Source organism: Narcine bancroftii, chromosome 4 (genome assembly GCF_036971445.1).
Source record: "Narcine bancroftii isolate sNarBan1 chromosome 4, sNarBan1.hap1, whole genome shotgun sequence".
Lineage (NCBI taxonomy): Eukaryota > Metazoa > Chordata > Chondrichthyes > Torpediniformes > Narcinidae > Narcine > Narcine bancroftii.
Window position 1 is genome coordinate 257,041,229 of NC_091472.1, and position 18,581 is coordinate 257,059,809.

The following is an 18,581-nucleotide window of genomic DNA, read 5'->3' on the forward strand; positions in this document are numbered from 1 at the left end:
ATCAACCTCTCTCTTTCTTTCTTGTCAATAAATCCAAAAACATTTGAATCCTGCAGCGATCCAGAATTGTATGTTCTTGCTTTTAATTTCAAATCCATTAAAAATGTATCAAAGCTCTCTGCTTGCAGCTGCGTGCATGAGCGAAACACACATCTCTCAAATGTTTCATTTTTCTTTGGTGAACAGTATCCATCAAACATCCTGATAACCTTGTCAAAGTTGCCCTGGTCATCTGCCTCAGCAAAAATAAATATGTTGTAAACCTTTAGTGCTTGAGGTCCTGGCACGGTAAGTAGCAATACAATCTTCTGTCCATCCAGCTTGCTATTAAGTTCAATGACTTGCAGATACAGCCTGAATCATTCTTTGAACAATCGCCACTTGTGGCCGACATTCACAATCCAATTCACAGCACCTGGTGGCTTCACACTTTCTATTTATCCTGCTGATACTCACTGATACCCCAGTCCTGGTACCATGTGATGTTTCTTCTACTGGGTTCTTTTGTATTAGTTACATTTTATTATCAACTCACGACCTCATGGGACACATCAAGATGGGACATTCCATCTCTGACATCCTCTAGTGGTCAGAAGGATCACCAACTCCCAATTACCACAATTGGCATGTTCTTGAACAGCGGGAGAAAACCAGAGGGCCTGGAGGAAACCAACGCAGACACAGGAAGAACATACAATCTTTTCTAGACAATGCCGGATTCGAATCCTGGTTGCTGGCACCATAACAGTGCTGCACCATCTGCTATGCTAACTGTGCCAAACCTACTTCTGCATTGGATTTTTGAGGGCCAACTGCAAGACCTAGATGATCTGAGTGACAGATGCCAAAATGGTATTCAAAGGGGAAACCTTGAGGTTCTTGAATTCTCAGGGAATCCTTAGGTTTTGATTGGGTCAAAATTCTATATATTTAATGATGCTCCTGACATAAAGAGTTGGAAGAGTGTTTCAAAGCATTAAAATAAAGCCAATTTGTTAAGTTAACATGGAAAGTTCAAAGTTCAGATATATTGACAGAGAACATACATGATATCACATACAAACCTAAGATTCTTTATCCTGCAGGCAGGCATAATTACCACTGTAATGTTCAATGTGATAAATATTAATCGCACTCATCCACAATACTACCTGGCATAATTGATCACAAATATCTTTGAGGTATCTTCATTTGAGCAGAAATCTTTCCCTGAGTGTGGTTTATGCACACCCTAACAGATGTAACAAAATTTAGAGAAGTTACAGGTTTACTACAATGGTGCAAGGGTGTAGGGGAGGGAGAGTCCATTTGCAAATACAGGAGTGGGTGGGCAGAGAATGGTCTATTTGATAACAGCTCCTCTTTCTCTGTTGTTCCCTACTGGAAGAAGCAATGTCAAGCAAATGATTTATTCCATCTCTTTGGCCAGTGTTTATGAATAGAAACAAAATCTCATTCATAATGAAAAGCTTTTACAAGCTTAAATAGAAACCCAAAAACCTGGCAAAGAAAAAAAATTGTCAGAGAACAACTAAATTCTGTTTCTTAAATTGGATAATATTTCAACGATATTTTTGGGGAGGTATTGAGAGTATGGGCCTCAAGAACAGATTACTTCAACAAGAGGCCAAACAATTCCAGAGGGAACTATTGGCATTCAGCTGCTCCCATGTGAGTAAATTTGAGAGTTAGAGAGACCATCTTCAAGCCCTAGATAAGGCCAAGCTGACCTCCAAGTGGAAGCCAAGAGGTGCTCGAATTCTGAGGGAATCTTTGGGTTTAGATGATGCCATGTCAGAATTCCATTCATTGGTGGCATAGCAGTTAGTGCAATGCTATTACAGTGCCAGTGACATGCATTCAAATCTGCTGCAGTCTCTGAGGAGTTTGTACGCTCTCCCCATGAGCTGTGTGGATTTCCTCCAGGAACTCCAGTTTTCTCCCATGTTCCAAAAACGTATGGATTAGGAGGTTAATTGGTCATGTGCATGAATTTGGCAGTGTGGGCTTGTGGGCTGGAAGGACCTGTTAACCTTCGGTATCTCAAAATTTAATAAAAATAAATAAAATGAAGTCAAGAGGCCCTGTCAGAAATATTTATAATATCCTTAGACACGGTGAGGTGCCAGAGGATTGGAGGGTAGCTCAGGTTGTTCGGTTGCTTAAAAAAAGATCCAAAAATAAACCATGAAATTACAGACCAGTGAGCCTGACATCAATAGAAGGTAAATTATTGGAGGGTGTTCTGCAAGACAGGATATGCAAGAATTTGGACAGCCAAGGGCTGATTAAGGAGAGACACCAGCATAGTTCATGTTTAACAAATCTTATGGAGTTTTTTGAGGAAGCTACCAAAAAAGTAGATGAAGGAAAGACTGTAGATGGTGTCTACATGGACTTACTAAAGGTCTTTGACAAGATCCCATATGGGAGGTGAGTTCAGACGTTTTAGACAGTAGGTATCCATGGGAGGTTGTAAATTGGATTTGAAATTGGCTGAATGGGAGAAGACAGAGGGTGGTAGTGGATGATTGCTTCTCAGACTGGAGGCCTGTGATTGGTAGTGTGCCTCAGGGATTGGAACTGGGACCATTGTTGTTTGTCTGTATCAATGATCTGGATGATAATGTGGGAAATTGGATCAGCAAGTTTGCTGATGACACTAAGATTGGAGGCGTTGTGGATAGCGAGGAAAGGTTTCAAAGCTTGTAGAGAGATCTAGAGCAGCTCCCAAAAAAGAGCTTGAGAACGGCAGATGGAATTTAATGCAACAAGTGTGAGGTTTTGCATTTTTGAAGGACAAACTAAGATAGGATATACACAGTAAATGGTAAGGCACTGAGGAGCGTGGAGGAACAAAGGGATACGGGAATGCAGATACATAATTCCCTCAAAGTGACATCAGAGTTAGACAGGATTACAAAGAAAGCTTTTGGCATGTTGGCCTTCATAAATCAGTATTGAGTAAGGGAGTTGGTATGTTATGATAAAGTTGTGTAGACACTGGTGAGGCCAAATTTGGAATATTGTGTGCAGTTCTGGTCACCTAAATACAGAGTTTAGAGAAGATTTAATAGGATGTTGCTATGTCTTCAGGAATTAAAATGCAGGAAAAGATTAAACACATTAGGACTTATTCCTTGAAGATTTGATAGAGGTTTACAAAATTACGAGTATAGACCGCGAAAATGTGAGTAAGCTCTTTCCACTGATTAGGAGAGATAAATAGAAGAGGATATGGCTTTAGGGTGAAAGGGGAAAGGTTTAGGGGAACATTAGGGGGAACCTCTTCACTCAGAGTGGTGGGAGTGTGGAACAAGCTACCATCTGATGTAGTAAATGGGGGCTCACTCTCAAGTTTTAAGAATAAATTGGATAGATGCATGGGTGAAATGGTGGACTAGTGAAATGATGTTTTGGCACAGACAAGAAGAGCCCTGTTTTCTGTGCTGTAGTGTTCTATGGTTGTATAGTTCTAAGAAATATCTCTGGAAAGAGAAACCGTTAATGTTTCAAGTCTGCAACTCTTCATCAGAACAGTGTTCTGTTTTCTCTGATAGGAACACATGGAGAGAATATCTGTAAAGTAAAAATGCTGGAGTCAGTTAATAGGCATCGATGATTTTCTCTGCAGATGACTTAATAATGTTGGAGACATATGATACTTGACAATGAAATAGGTGTTTGCTCATTGGGTGTTAGTGTTGCCCTCTGAGCCACACAAACTGGATTCAAGGCCAATTCAGATGCTGATGGCTGCACTATAAACATTCCAGTGTTTAAAAAAATCTACATTTTATTTACAGCACGTTCAAAGCTGGTTCCAGCCATTTAAACCCAAGCTGCCTAATTACACCTAAATTAGCCCACAACCCTGTACATTTCGAAGGGTGAGCGGAAATGGGAACACCTGGAGAAAACCCATGTAGGCCTGGGGAGAATGTACAAACACCTTACCGACAGTACCAGATTCAAATCTGAGTTGCTAGCCCTGCTAGCCACTTCGTTACCTGTTCCGGAGTGAAACACTTCAGTAACAATGAAATATTTCATGTGTCTCCTGCTATCGAATGCAACATTGTAACAGCTGTGCAGTATCTTCTGTTTTTGAAGCTCAATTTCTTTGGCTTTAATTGAGCTGCATTTGGAAAAATAGCAGCAAAACACTGGATATCGCACATTTATTATTTGCTAATGAGATTGAGGATGAACTTTACAGTCTATCTTTCTGTTGAAGAATTAAAACAGTATTCTAATTTGCTGTCTAAGGTTTATGGCTCCTGCCTTCTCTCAGACAATGCCACATGAGAAAGAATAACATAGGACATATATGGAATAGCACAGCAACAGATCCTTAATTCCACAATGTCTGTGTTAAACATATTGCCAAATTAAACTAAATCTCTTCTGCCAGTACATGATAAATATCCCTCTATTCCCTGCATATCCGTGTATCTATCTTAAAGCCTCTTAAATGCTACAATTTTATTTTCTTCTACCACTTTTCCCAGCAGCCTATTTCAGGAATCGATCGCTCTCTGTAAAAAGAAAACTTGCCGCACACACATCTCCTTCAGACTTTCTCCCGCTCACCTTAGAGTCATGTCCTCTGGTATTTGACATTTTTAGCTGACAAAAAAAAAAATTGACTTTCTACCCTCTCAGTGCTTCTCATAATTTTATAAATTTCTATCAGGTCTCTCCCCAGCTTCAGAGAAAGCAACCCAAGTTTGTCCAGCCTCTTCTTACAGCTCATAGCCTCCAATCCAGAAAGCATCCTGGTTAATTGCTTCTGTATCCTTTCCTAAGCCTCCAACTCCTTTTTGTAATGGGATGACCAGAATTGCATACAATATACCAAGTGCAGCCTCATCAAGATTTTATACAGCTGCGACTTCACTTGCTGCAATGGCAGCACTGCGTGTCTGTAAAGCCTGCAGTACTGCTGAAGGTGAATCCATGCACACTCAGTGCCCCTGAAGAGACTCGTTTGCTATTCTTTCTTTTATTTAAGGGTATCATGAGTGAGGGAACAGATTTGATAGGTCTTAAAAGCATGGACTCCGAACAGTCTGACAGTAAATTACGTTATTTAAAGAAGACGCGCATGGAAAGATTGCAACAGGGGTAAGGCATGCACGCGTGTGCGCACACACACCCACAACCACCAATCAGCTCGAGTACACAGTGCTGTTACATACAATCAAGGAAAAGAAACAATACAATACCTGCAACCGCTTGGCTCAGAGCGGTCACCGCTCTATGCTACTTCGTTCACGAACTAAGACAATCCCAAGCCTATACTAATGCACACCTTACCAAATGATTTCTCCAGTGCTGTTTCATGCTACTTGACCTGGAGTGAAGCAGGGTTCAATTGGAGATGGCAAAAAGAGAGGGAGACAAGTGCACATGGCACCCTTTATAGTACTTTAAAGTCCAGCCCAGGTAATCTACAGGGCCAATGGCTCAGTGCCAGCGAGGTCTAATTGATTACAAAAGCCAATGGACCAAGGTCAAGTACAAATGTACTTAAAGGGGCTTATGGTCAGCTGTGTACTGATGGGTGGGGCAGAGTCCAACCTTGATTGGCATGTGGTGTGTCTTCCAACCAGATAATGGACAATGATGTCACATGACCCTCCACAATGCAAAGGGGCACCTAGCAATACTAATGGCGACTCAAGGAAATTTTGTATAATATTACATTTTCCATATTATTACATGACAATAAAGAAATCTTACTCTGAACCAGGTGCCTTCTTTATCTGCTGGTCTAGCAAAATACAGAGAACAACGAACATGTGTGGCTGCCACAGGTACTGGTGCACTTATTGGTGATTTAACTGCTGACGGCAGTAGCAAAATAAATTCTGAGGTATATAGAAACACCTGATCTTCTCAAGTTCGAGTAAATGCCTCCAAACTCATTGGACGGTGCTTCATCCTATAGCAAGACAATGATCCCAAGCATATTGCTGAAGCAACAAAGAAGTTTTTCAAACATAAAAATTGGAAAATTCTTGAATGGCCAAATCAGCCACTTGATCCAAGTCCATTTGAGCATGCTTTTTATATGCTGAAGAGAAAACTTAAGGAGACAAGCCCTCAAAACAAGCAGGGGTTGAAGATGGCTGCAGTAGAGGCTTGGCAGAGAATTACTCAGCACTTGGTAATGCCTATGAGTCACAGATTTTAAGCTGTCATTGCATGCAATGGATATGCAACGAAGTATTAAACATGACTAATTTAATATACATACTTTTGCTATGTCCCAAATATTATGGTGCCCTGAAATGAAGGATTATGTACAAAAAGTGCATTATGGAGGGCACTGTAACCTATCTATATCTCTCTACGTCCTCTGCACAATTTGCTTTTTCTCTCAATTTAATGTCCTCAGCAAACTTAGATACACTACACTCAGTCACGTCTTCCAGATCATTAATGTAAATTGTGAACATTTGCGAGTCCAGTACCGACCCCACAGCACACTACTGACCACTGATTGCCAATGAGAAAAAAAAGTATTCCAAATCTCTGCTTTTTATTGGTTAACCAATTCCCTATCCATGCTAATACATGTTGTGTGTGGAGGAAATATGGCAACCCTTCCTATTTGGAATGTGTGTATGGTGGGTGGTCACTTGTCCTCCCTGTTTGAAACTTATTCGGAAGTCAGTTTACTCAAATGTGTGAGCGTTTTGAGTACGTTCACTATTGTTGGAGTCCAACTTAGATCCGAGGTGAATGTCTATATCATTGCTTAAGTGAAGTAGTAATTAAGAACCATTTAATGTTCTCCCTTGTTTGTCTCCTGTGTGTTAATTAAAGTTAGATTTTGCCTGCAATGGAGAGCAGCGTGATTCCCCTGTAGTTTGAGCAGTCTGATTTCTCGCCTTTGTTTTTGTACAGGGTGATGATGGTGGCATCAAGAAGGTCCTGAGGCAGTTTTCCTTGGTCCCAACAAAGCTTGAAAAACTCATGCAGTTTGACATGCAGAGTTTTGCCGCCAGCCTTCCAGACCTTCGCTAGGATTCTCCTAAATTGAATAATACCCAGTGTCGCCGAGAATATTCTCCCAGAATCACAGTGCGGCTTTCGCGCAAACAGAGGAACTACTGACATGGTCTTTGCCCTCAGACAGCTCCAAGAAAAGTGCAGAGAACAAAACAAAGGACTCTACATCACCTTTGTTGACCTCACCAAAGCCTTCGACACCGTGAGCAGGAAAGGGCTTTGGCAAATACTAGAGCGCATCGGATGCCCCCCAAAGTTCCTCAACATGATTATCCAACTGCACGAAAACCAACAAGGTCGGGTCAGATACAGCAATGAGCTCTCTGAACCCTTCTCCATTAACAATGGCATGAAGCAAGGCTGTGTTCTCGCACCAACCCTCTTTTCAATCTTCTTCAGCATGATGCTGAACCAAGCCATGAAAGACCTCAACAATGAAGACGCTGTTTACATCCGGTACCGCACGGATGGCAGTCTCTTCAATCTGAGGCGCCTGCAAGCTCACACCAAGACACAAGAGAAACTTGTCCGTGAACTACTCTTTGCAGACGATGCCGCTTTAGTTGCCCACCCAGAGCCAGCTCTTCAGCACTTGACGTCCTGTTTTGTGGAAACTGCCAAAATGTTTGGCCTGGAAGTCAGCCTGAAGAAAACTGAGGTCCTCCATCAGCCAGCTCCCCACCATGACTACCAGCCCCCCCACATCTCCATCGGGCACACAAAACTCAAAACGGTCAACCAGTTTACCTATCTCGGCTGCACCATTTCATCGGATGCAAGGATCGACAACGAGATAGACAACAGACTCGCCAAGGCAAATAGCGCCTTTGGAAGACTACACAAAAGAGTCTGGAAAAACAACCAACTGAAAAACCTCACAAAGATAAGCGTATACAGAGCCGTTGTTATACCCACACTCCTGTTCGGCTCCGAATCATGGGTCCTCTACCGGCATCACCTACGGCTCCTAGAACGCTTCCACCAGCGTTGTCTCCGCTCCATCCTCAACATTCATTGGAGCGCTTTCATCCCTAACGTCGAAGTACTCGAGATGGCAGAGGTCGACAGCATCGAGTCCACGCTGCTGAAGATCCAGCTGTGCTGGGTGGGTAACGTCTCCAGAATGGAGGACCATCGCCTTCCCAAGATCGTGTTATATGGCGAGCTCTCCACTGGCCACTGTGACAGAGGAGCACCAAAGAAGAGGTACAAGGACTGCTTAAAGAAATCTCTTGGTGCCTGCCACATTGACCACCGCCAGTGGGCTGATATCGCCTCAAACCGTGCATCTTGGCGCCTCACAGTTTGGCGGGCAGCAACCTCCTTTGAAGAAGACCGCAGAGCCCACCTCACTGACAAAAAGCAAAGGAGGAAAAACCCAACACCCAACCCCAACCAACCAATTTTCCCCTGCAACCGCTGCAACCGTGACTGCCTGTCCCGCATCGGACTTGTCAGCCACAAACGTGCCTGCAGCTGACGTGGACATTTACCCCCTCCATAAATCTTCGTCCGCGAAGCCAAGCCAAAGAATTAAAGTTATATGTGATTGTAACCTTTGTGTCCAGATGCGCCTCTCTAATAACCCACTGAACCTGATACTCTTATCCAAACTCTATGCATCCACAGTCACTGAGTGTCCATGGATTCACCTCCAGTCCTCCACCATCCTCTGAAGCTGCACAGATCCCTGTTCTATTCATCAGCAATTCAAACTCCAGATCCAAACCTCTGATACGATTAGGAAGCCTTCAGTGCAAGAAGTTCTCCGAGAGCCCTTCTTGCCTTCAGCACCCTCTTGAATCCTGCTTCTGATATCTGGTTCCCATGAGCCAGTCTCCAGCAACCCGCTGCGTCTGTGGATCTTTTGACTCACAGGCCAACAACAGCCCTTCACTCGTCCACTGCCATGATCACCATCCATTAGGGTTGTTTCCTCTGTTTTTCCTTGTCAATGGGGGTGTTTCTTCCCATTTCTGGTACCCTGCATTGGCCTGCTGCTGCCCTGGAGTCTGCAATTCCTCCATCTTTTCAGGAAAAATTAAGGTTGAACACTTACTAATATTACAGTATTTCAATTAAACTTTGATGTTTATAGGCAAAGTAATGACTGAACGCTTCCACCAGCGTTGTCTCCGCTCCATCCTCAACATCCATTGGAGCGCTCACACCCCTAACGTCGAGGTACTCGAGATGGCAGAGGTCGACAGCATCGAGTCCACGCTGCTGAAGATCCAGCTGCGCTGGATGGGTCACGTCTCCAGAATGGAGGACCATCGCCTTCCCAAGATCGTATTATATGGCGAGCTCTCCACTGGCCACCGTGACAGAGGTGCACCAAAGAAAAGGTACAAGGACTGCCTAAAGAAATCTCTTGGTGCCTGCCACATTGACCACCGCCAGTGGGCTGATAACGCCTCAAACCGTGCATCTTGGCGCCTCACAGTTTGGCGGGCAGCAGCCTCCATTGAAGAAGACCGCAGAGCCCACCTCACTGACAAAAGGCAAAGGAGGAAAAACCCAACACCCAACCCCAACCAACCAATTTTCCCTTGCAACCGCTGCAATCGTGTCTGCCTGTCCTGCATCGGACTGGTCAGCCACAAACGAGCCTGCAGCTGACGTGGACTTTTTACCCCCTCCATAAATCTTCGTCCGCGAAGCCAAGCCAAAGAAAGAATGACTGACACAGTAAAGGATATTATTTTATGAGAAAAGCTGGCAATGCTATGAATACTTTTGCTCGCAGAGCATTCTGACAGATTCGTTTACAGCATATCCTGAAGCGTCAGACTGAAAAAAAAAACCTTGAAAGGCCACTGATTGCTTTGTCCTGTTATTTTATTTCATCAATTTAAGAATGACGTGGTCTAAAATGGCAATTCATTGGACAGATGCAGCCTTTGAGGTCTTCTGAAAAGTAAAAGCTTGAGTCATTAATAATGAAAGTAAGAATGCTGGGACTGTACATTCCATCAAGCCTTTTGTCATGATGTGTAATCAAGGACTAAAGAGGAATTGTCAGTGACAAGAAACAACCTTTTGAAAGAGAACCTTGTCTGCTCTTTGACAAAGGAGTAAAAAGCGCTAACTTCCCAGGAAGGGCCCAACTCAAAATATTGACTGAGCATTTCTCTCCATGGATGCTGCCTGATTCACTAAGTTCACTCCAGATTCCAGCATTTGAAGTTCTCTTTCATTTCGATAAAAGGGAAATCCCACTTAGGTCTTGATAAAGGATCCTGACCTGAAACAGTGACTGGCCATTTCTCTCCCTAGACACTGTCGGAGTCCCTCCAATTTCTTAGGGTTTGCTCAGTATTCCAGTATCACTCATTTTACAGCTAAGACCATGTGGTTCAGTACATCAATAACACCATCTACAAATTCACTGATGATACCACAATGGTGGCTTGTATAAAAAAGGCACTGAGTCAGCATACAGGAGGGAGATTGAGAACTTGGCTGAATGGTGCACCAACAACAGCCTTGCATTCAATGTCGCCAAAACCAAGGAGCTGATTGTTGACTTCAGGAAAGGAAAGCCAGAGGTATATGATCGAGTGGTCATTGGGGGATCAGAGGTTAAGTTGACGGGAGTTACCATCTCGGAGGATCTTTCCTGGACCTAACTAACTAATGGCATCGTGGAGAAAGCACGTCAGTGCCTCTACTTCCTCAGGAGCTTGCGTAGGTTTGGTAGGACACTGGAAACCCTGGCAAATTTCTTCAGAGGTGCGGTGGAAAGTGACCTGATCGACTGCATCATGGTCTGATATGGGGACACCAATACCCCTGAAAAGGCCTCCAAAAGGTAGTGGACAGAGCCCAGGACATCACAAACAAAATCCTCCTCATTATCGAGAACACTTACATGGAACGGTGCCCTCGGAGAGCAGCAGCAATCATTTAGGATCCACTCCACCCAGCATATGCTCTGTTCTCTCTGCTACCATCAGGAAAGAGGTGTAGGTGCCACCGGGTTCAGGAACAGCTGCGACTCCTCAACAACAAATTCAATCAGGGACTCATTACTTTTGCATTTTATTGTTTTTTTTCATTCTCTCTGTATTCCACAGTTTATTTACATTTTGTTATCTGTTTACAGTTTTTAATTTCTTTACATGTTTATGTTGTGATCTGTTTTTTTCATTACCATTAAAAGGTAATTCTGCCTCACCTGAAGGAAAAGAATCTCAGGGTTTTATCTGTATTCCACAGTTTATTTACATTTTGTTATCTGTTTACAGTTTTTAATTTCTTTACATGTTTATGTTGTGAACTGTTTTTTTCACTACCATTAAAAGGTAATTCTGCCTCACCTGAAGGAAAAGAATCTCAGGGTTTTATGTACTCTGACAATACATCTGAAATTTTCTGCTTCTTGTGTTTCTCTAAAATCTCAATGTATAAGGGAAATACATTTGATGATGAGCATTTGGATTTTCAGAAACCATTCGACAAAGGGCAACACATGAGAATACTCAACAAGAGCCCATGGTATAACAGGAAACATATTAGCGTGGGTAGAGCATTTGCTGATTGGCAGGAAGCAGAGTTGGAAAACAAGGATCATATTCTGATTGGCTGCCCAGTTGCTTGTGGTGTCCACAGGGGTCAGCATTGGGCCGCTTTAAAAAAATATTATATATTAATTATTTGGATTATTTAACGAATGGCTTTGTGGCCAAGTGTGCAGATGATACGAAGTAGGAGGAGGAGCAACTAATGTAGAGGAAACATAGAGGCTGCAGAAGGACTTGGACAAATGAAATACAGTAAACTCTCATTAGAACACGGTAGTTAGGGTCCAAGATTTCATACCGCGTTACAGCCGAGTCGTGGAACAGATGCATATATGTCATGATTCAGGAAGCAGGAAAACAGAATACTGCGACTCAAATCCTATAATGAGACCTTTAAGACTTTTAAACTCCACATATTAACATACACATCTTGTAAATGAGTCATAAGAGCCCATGTTTGAGTTTGTGGCTGCTAGTCACTGTTAGCCTGGCATCCGGAGATCAATGTTTGGGGTCCACAGACACCTGTGCTATAAACGATTCCGCGGATTAACAAATCACATTCTAACAAGGTTTCACTGCACGTTGGAAAGTGTACGATAATGTATTTTGGAAGAAAAAAAAGGGGCAGATCATTTGCTAAATGGTGAGAAAATTGAAAATACCCAAATGCAAAGGAACCTGGGAGTCCTTGTGCAGGATAACTTGAAGGTAAACTCACAAGGTGAGATGGTGATGATGGAGGCAAATGGAATGCTGTCTTTCATTTTAAGAGGAATAGATTAAAAGATCAAGGATGTGATATCGAGGCTTCATAAGGCACTGGTGCGACTTCACTTAAAGTATTGTGAGTAGTGTTGAGCTCCTCATTTAAGAAAGGATGTGTTGGGGTTGGAGAGGATACAAAGGAGGTTAACTAGGATGATTCTGGGAATGAAAGAGTTATCATATGAGGAGCGTTTGACAGCTCTTGGCCTGTATTCATTGGAATTTAGGAGAAAAAAGGGGAGAACAAATTGAAATATTTTGAATGTTGAAAGGCATGGACAAAGTAGATGTAGAAAGGTTGTTTCCCATGGTGGGAAAGTCTAGGACAAGAAGCACAACTTCAGGATTGAAGGGCATCTGCTTAGAATTTCTTCAGCCAGTGGAATTTGTTGCCACCGGCAGTTGTGCAGGCCAATTTTTTGGGGTGTATTTCAGACAGAGATTGATAAGTTCTTGATTAGCCAGGGCATTAAAGATTATGGGAAGAAAGCCAACCATGGGGTGAGTGAGGAAATGGATCAGCTCATGATTAAATAATGGGGCAGACTCGATGGGCTGAATAGCCAATTGCTGCTCCTATGCCTTGTGGTCTTAAATCTTCTTCTGTTTTATTGTGTTTGTTGAAATCAACATCCTAATATTCCTCAGAAGTTTAACTGGGGTGCAAAATGTGCTACTCCATTCAACAACGCCTCAGTCCGATGGAAGAAGGCAGATTTCTCCTGAACAAAAGCTTGCAGTCAACAGAGGAACATAGCCTTTCAAAGGAAGATGATTATGGGTGAAAAACTAATCTAAGAAAGTGACCAAAGAATAAGTTTAAGGTCACCTTACCTAAAATAGATTTCAATGAATATTGCAAAGGAGAAAAGAAAAGGTGGACGTGGACATGGAAAATATATTTTTTTGTAATTTTAAGGTCAAATTTCTGGCATCCACTTCTGAATAGCACTTGTCAGAGTACCTACGCTACGAAAGCAGCAATAAAGCAGCAAGCTGGCTCACCACTGCGATTAGGAATGAGTGAAAGTATTTGCACACACCTCCCGAGTAAGTAATAAAAAGGCCTCCAGGTTGAAGCAATCACAAAGAAGACTCACCAGTGGCTCTAATTTGTGAGAATTTTGAGGAGATTAGGTATGTCACCAAAACTCTTGCAAATTTCTACAGGTGTACTGTGGAGTGCATTCTGACTGGTTACATCATTGTCTGGTAAAGCACAGGATAAGAAAAAAAAATGTTATGGAACGTTGTGAGCTCAGTCACCGCCATCACAGTCATCAGTCTCTGATCCATCAGGGACTTCTACAAGAGGCAGTGTCTTAAGAAAGTACTCTCTATCCTCAAGGTCTCTAAGCACTCAGGCCATGCCCTCTTGACACTGCTGCCATCAGGAAGGCAGTACAGGAGCCTGAATACAAAGACCCAGCACCACAAGGACAGCTTCTTCCCCTCTGCCATCCGATTTCTGAATAGACAATAAGCCACAGGGAACTACCACACTTTCTCTTATTTTTGTACTAATTTATTTTTAAATGCAATTTGATGGCGATATTCACTCTGTGATGCTGCTGTAAAGCAACAGATTTTGTTTCGTGTTCATGACAATAAACTCTGGTTCTGAATGATTAAATCAGTCTACATTTGACTAAACCATACACAAGATTGCAAGATATAGAAGCAGAAGCAAGCCAATCGGGCCATCAAGTCTGCTCCCCAAAACAAGACTGTCGAAGACTATACTCCCATTTGGATTCTCATTACACTATTTACTTCTTCTACTTTAAGAAAAAAATCTGACAAGGAAAAATGCACAAGTAATTTACATGCAAGTTAACAAAGGCTTTGGTTTAAATTCTCTGGAGTGCATACTCCAACTTATCTGGAACATTGTAAGCTGCAAAGTGAAAAAAAGGTAAGACATTTTCTCTTGAAGACTAGTTTATCTACATGTCTCTGTGTCAAAGTCAAGCTGGAGGCTGTTGGTTATACTGCAGTAGGTGACATATCTACTGATATCCAGTGCTATCCTATCAGCAACAAGAGAAGTCAAAAATGTGACTGGGGAATGAAAGAAACCCAATATGATCCAATACAAGCACCTTGTTCATAGATATCTCATTTCACATGCAAACATTCCATCTATCTAGGCCTGATTCACTGAGTTTGTATCAGGCACAAGAGGGACTTCAGCAACTCTCAAAGTACACTGCTGTATGTCTAAATTTAAAATTAAAAAAATTAAATTTAATATCAAACCTCAAACCAGCAAAAACAGAAGATAGTACTCTTGTGGTGTTGGAGCAGTCCTTGATTAGTGTAACAAGGGGAGGTTCAAGAGTCTCAGCTGTTGAAAAGAAACCGTGCTTTAACCTAGAGGTGCTAGTTTTCAGGTTACTGTACCTTCTTCCCAAAGGTAGCAGTGAGAAGAGGTTATGGCCAGGGTGATGCTGATAGCTGCCTTCTGGTGGCAGTGTCTCATATAGATGTCTGCAATGGAATTGGAGATCGGGGGCTGTAATAGACTTAGCTATGTCTATGACTTTCTGAAGATTTCTGCATTCTGTTGAATTGCCAGACCAGCCTGTGATGCAACCAACCAGTGCACCTATTGAAGTTTGATAGAGTGTCTGATGACATGGCAAATCTCTTCAGCCTTCACGGCTACTTCGATGTGGCTGGCTCCAGGGAAGGTGTTCTGAGATCTGAACTCCTGGGAATATGAAGGTTCTGACTCTTTCCATCACCCTCCCATAAATGTTGGAATGTAGTTTGTCTCTCAGCCTCTCCTTCCTAAAATCAACAATGTGCTCCTTGATCTTGGTGATGTTGAGTGCGAGGATTGTTGTTCTGGCACCACCCCATGAGATTGCCATTCTCTATCCTGTAATCTGACTCACCGTTTCCAGTTGTTCAACCAACAAGAAAATGTTAATCTTGTGAATGATGCAACCATCGTAACGAAAATTCTTTTCATTCATTAATGTATCTGAAACTCAAACAAAAGATTAGCAAGAGTGGCAGAAAGATAAGTTGGGATTTTCAAAAAGAAAAGGTGGTAAAAATATCATGCAAATTCTTGGAAGTTGTCCAAAAATGGATGTTTATAGAATAGTTTGTGTCAACAATTATCACGCTATTTATCCAAATGATGCATTGTGAAGTTTCAGGAGCTGGGAAACCTTGGAACCAAGGAAAGAATTAGACTGCTCAGCTCCCCTGTGAATATTCTGCCATTCATGGATTTTTATAATAACTCCATCCCACCATTTTGCTTCATATAATCTTTGATGATTTTGACTAACAAAAAGTCTCATAATCAGTTATCAACAGCCAAAGCAGGTCAGAAGTGTTCAACATGGTATTTGTTGGAATCGGAAGCGAAAGCGGACTATCTTTGGCTGTTCCGATGTTTCATCTCAATAACAAAGGAAATATGAAGAAGCGTCTCCACGGAAACTAAGAATGGGTATTACTGTTGAGACAGAGAAAATACTGCTGGTAAGGGGGAGGGGGTCAATTTTTACTTGCCTGTTCCAAGAAGATAAATTTGACACAAAAAAACACGTTCACCGTTTTCCCAAAATCAGATTGTGAGAAAAATTCTGTAACAGTTTTGCAAGCAGAGCAGCAACGATGGCTTCACATTCATGTGCTGACCTTGCACAGTGTAAACTTCGCTCTTCTGCATTGTTCTCATTTAACTACAAAATTAAGAAGAAATGCGACAAAAATAAACCAGTTTTATGTTGGTATTGAAGAAGCTCAAGTCGTTTGAGCTTCAACAAAGAAGAAACCATTCAAATGGTCTGATAGCAGAGTGCTAACACAGCTAATTCCCCACAAAACAATTTTTAAATCTTCTAGATATTTTAGGGGAGTACATAGGGCACTATATGTTGGAGTTATTGATCCACTAGTCAGATTAATCTATATATTTATGCTTCAGGAGTTGACTGATGCAGAGAGAGCCAACATCAATTATCACCTGCAAACTGTGGACTCACCAACACTCTGTACAAGTGCAACAGAATCTCCGTCATAACAGGCTCCTTCATGATAAAAGGTAAATTCCATTTTACTTCATAGCTACATATTGGGCCTGCCTGCCAACATTCAAGCACTAGAACACCTGGATACCTTTGAATTTCACCCACTTGAAATAATCTGCTAATTTATTCATCTTAATGAGGTGCATGACCTCACATTTCCTCACCCGACATTACATTTGTCCAAGTGGCGAGACCATTGGTCTTCATCAGATCGTTAAGTATAGAAGTTAGGAGATCCTGTTGCAGTTGTAGACGATGTTGGTGAGGCCCCATTTGGAGCATGTGCTCAGTTTTAGTCACCATGCTACAGGAAAGATGTCAAGCAAGAGAACATTTTACTTATATGATCAGCCTTCCACATGTAACCTAATCAGAAAGTTTTCTGAAGTCCACATAGACAGCATGCAACATTCTACCCTTGTCAACCAGTGACCAGTGGAGTTCCGCAGGAATCTGCTTGAGGACGACTGCTCTTTGTGATTTTTACAAGAAAACCTGGATGAAGAAGTGAAAGGATGAGTCAGTAAGTTAGCAGATGACAAAGGGTTGGAGGTGTTGTGAATCACGCAGAAGGTAGTCGTAAGTTACAAAAGGATATAGACAAGATGCGGACCTGGGCGGAAAAGTGGCAGATGCAGTTTACACATTTTGGAAGGTTTGACTTGAAGATGGTTAATGATACATGGTTAGTGGCAATATTCTTAACAACGTGGAAGAACAGAAGGTCCTTGGGACTCAAATACACTGCTCTCTCAAGGTTGCTGTGTAGGTTGATAGGGTACTTAAGAAGACTTGTGCTATGCTGGACAATTAACTGGGGTATTGAGTTCAAGAGCCATGAGGTAATGTTGCAGCTCTATAAAACTCTGGTTAGATCACACTTGGAATATTGTGTTCAGTTCTGCTCACCTCATTACAGGAAGGATGTGTAAGCTTGGATCTTTGGAGAAGGTACAGAAGAGATCTACCAGGATGTGAACAAGATTGAGACTCCCAGATGGTATGTTGCCTCCCAGGTGTCAGGATCAGGAATGTCTCTGTTCGAGTTCATAGCATTCTCGAGGGGGAGGGGGAGCAACCAGATGTCGTGGTCCACATAATCAGGAGTAGGAATGACATCCTGAAGAGGGAATATAGGGGGTTAGATAAGAAGTTATAATGCAGGACCTCAAGGGAGCACTAGAGAGGGTAGGAAAAGGAAGAGTTGACTGAAGAGTTGGTGTCGGGGGCAGGGGTTCAAATTTCTGAATCATTGGGATCTCTTCTAGGGAAGGTCTAACCTCTACAAAAAGGACGGGCTGCATCTGAACTGGAAAGGGACCAATATTCTGGTGGGCAGGTTTGCTGGAGCTGTTGGGGAGGATTTAAATTATTTTGGCAGGGGGATGGGAATCAGAATATGAATGCAGAGATTAGCATGGAAGGACAAAAACATGATGCTCGGTGTTCTGAGTTGGTGAGGAATGACTGGCAGGAGATAAAACATATATATGGCCTGTTAGAGGAGTTGAAATATGTCAATTTCAACAGTGGGAGTATTAAGAATAAAGGGGATGAACTTAGATGATGGATCAGTGCATGGAACTACGACGATGCTGTAACTGAAACTTGGCTGGAGGAAGGACTCATGCAGATACCAAGGTTTATATCCATGGAATCATAGAACATTACAGCACAGAAAACAGGCCATTTGGCCCTTCTAGTATGTGCTGAAACTTCATTCCGCTGGTCTCACTGACCTGTACACACTCCATTACACTCCAGACCTATCCCATCTATGTATCTATCCAATTTATTCTTAAAACTTAAGAGTTAGCCCACATTTACCATGTCAGATGGCACCTTGTTCTACACTCCCACCACTATCTAAGTGAAGGTTCTCCCTAATGTCCCCCTAAACATTTCCCCTTTCACACCAAAGCCATGTTTTCTCATATTTATCTCTCCTGATCTACATGGAGCCTACTCGCATTTACTCTGTCGATTCTCCTCATAATTTTGTAAATCTCTAAAATCTCCCCTCACTCTTCTATGCTCCAAGGAATAAATACTAACCTGCTTAATCTTTCCCTGTAGCTCAATTCCTGAAGGCCTATCAATATCCTAGTAAATCTTTACTGCACTCTTTCAATCTTACTGATATCTTTCCTGTAGTTAGGTGACTGGAACTATACACAATACTCCAGATTTGGCCTCACCAAAGTCTTCTACAATC